The sequence below is a fragment of the Penaeus vannamei genome, unplaced genomic scaffold (assembly GCF_042767895.1).
Source record: "Penaeus vannamei isolate JL-2024 unplaced genomic scaffold, ASM4276789v1 unanchor456, whole genome shotgun sequence".
Classification (NCBI taxonomy): Eukaryota; Metazoa; Arthropoda; class Malacostraca; order Decapoda; family Penaeidae; genus Penaeus; species Penaeus vannamei.
This window is the reverse complement of record NW_027213460.1, coordinates 95,001-97,500: the sequence shown is the minus strand read 5'-3', so window position 1 is coordinate 97,500 and position 2,500 is coordinate 95,001.

Genomic DNA, 2,500 nt, shown 5'->3' with positions numbered 1-2,500 from the left:
TCTCTCTCTCTCTCTCTCTCTCTCTCTCTCTCTCTCTCTCTCTCTCTCTTCCTCCTTCCCCTTCTCTCTCTTCCTCCTTTCCCTTCTCTCTTCCTTCTTGTTTTCCATCTTCCTTCTCCTCTCCCTTCCTTCTATCGTCCTCTTCTCTTTCCACTTCTCTCTTCTCATCCGTCTCCCTCTCTTCCTTCTCTTTTATCTATTTATCTGTTTATTGCATCCTTCGCCATTCTCTCTCTCTCTCTCTCTCTCTCTCTCTCTCTCTCTCTCTCTCTCTCTCTCTCTCTCTCTCTCTCTCTCTCTCTCTCTCCTTATCTCTATTGCATCCTCCTTTATCCACCTCTTCTCCTCTTCCCTCTTCCCTTTGTACCTTAAAGATGCTATGAAGACAACTCCCCCCCTCCTCTCCCTCCCCCCTTTACAGCATCCGTTTCTCCTCATCTCTTTTCTCGCCTCATCTCCTCCTCTCCCCTTTTATCACTTTGTCCTCTTCTCCTCTTTTCTTTCCTTTCCTCATTTTTTTATTTATTTCTTTTACCTTCTAATGATGATGATGATAACAATAATGTCATCATTTTACTACTAATGATAATAATGACAATAATAATAACCATCATCATTATTATCATTATTACTCATTATTACTATTATTATTATTATGATTATGAATATTATTTTTATTGATATCATTATTATCATTATGAATATTATCATCGTCATTATGATTATTGTTATTATTATTGATATTGCTATCATTGTTATTAATATCAATACTGTTATTATTATCATTATCATTATTACGATTATCACTAATATCATTATTATCATTACCATTGATATAATCGTTATCATAATTGATATAATCATTATTAATATAATTGTAATTGCTATCATTATTATTATCATTATTACCATCATTGATATTGCTATCATTATTATCATCATAACCATCATCATTATCATTATTGTTAATCATCATCATAATCATCATTATTATCATCATCATCATTATCACCAAAATCATTATATAGTAGTTGTTGTAAATGCTGTTATTGATTTAGGTATTGTTATCATCATTATCATCATTATCATTATATTTTGAATTTTCTATCAGTATCCTTACTATCATCATTATCATTTTCTTACTCTTTCATCAAACGTTTTTAATCCTCATTCATCAACAACCTATTAATTTAAAACCCATTCACTGCATTTTTCAAACCAATATTTTTTAAGCTTGTATCTTACACACTTCAGATCCTGATTCCCATTTTCTATGACATTCATTAGAGGGGAAACTCAATCATTCTCAGGCGACGCGGTTATAAAGGGAAATTTTCTCAAAACCCGTGTAAGTAATCGGGGTCTAATAAAGTTTTCTACGTAAACAATGGTATAATAGGAAGAATGATAAAAAGTTAAAACAACAGAGTTCTTGAATATGAAAAGAAAATCTGTGACACTTACTTAATTACCTTCTTTTTTGATTAATGAAAAGATCTTCGCTAATTAGTGACATGATAAAGAGAGAAAGAGGTAGACAGACAGAGAGAGAAGAAGAGAGAGAGAGAAAGAGAGAGAGAGAGAGAGAGAGAGAAGAAGAAGAAGAAGAAGAAGAAGAAGAGAGAAGAAGAGAGAGAGAGAGAGAGAGAGAGCAGACCAGACAGACAGACAGAGAGAAAGAGAGAGAAAGACAGGAACAGAAAGAGAGAGAGAGAAACAGACAAACAGAAATAGAGAGAGAGAGAAACAGACAAAAAGAAAGAGAGAGACAAACAGACAAACAGACAGAAAAAAAGCCAAGAAAGAAAATAAAAGCAAAAAAGAAAGAAAGAGGGAGAGGGGGGGACAAGCGCCAGGGAGGGGAAAGGGAGAAGGGGGGGGGGAGTGCCAAAAGGGATGAGCAGAGGCGCTTGAATGATGCCAAATGACTGAAGGGCCCTCGGTGCAGAAGGAGGCTGGGTATGATGTGTTTTTTTTCGTTTTTCTTTTCTTTTGTTTATTTTCTTTCGTTCGTTTTTCTTTTTTTTCTTTCGTTTTTTCTTTCTTTTCTTTCTTTTTTTCCTTTCGTTTTTTTTCTTTCTTTCTTTCTTTGTTTTTTCTTTTTCTTTCCGGTTTTTCTTTCCTTTTTCTTTCTTTTATTCGTTTGTTCAGTACTCTCTTTCGTTCTTATTCATCTTTACTTTTCTTTTTTTTCGTTTCTTTTTTTTCTTTCGGTTTTTTCTTTCCTTTTTCTTTCTTTTTATTCGTTTGTTCGTACTCTCTTTCGTTCTTATTCTTTTTTTTCTTTTTCTCTTCCCGTATTCTCTCTTTCTTCCTCTCTTTTCTCCTTTTCTTTTGCTTTCTTTTCTATCCCCTATTCTCTCTCTCTCTCTCTCTCTCTCTCTCTCTCTCTCTCTCTCTCTCTCTCTCTCTCTCCTCTCCTCCCTCCCTCCCTCCCTCCTCCCTCCCTCCCTCTCCCACCCTCCCTCCCTCTCCCCCCTCCCTCCTCCCTCCCCCCCTC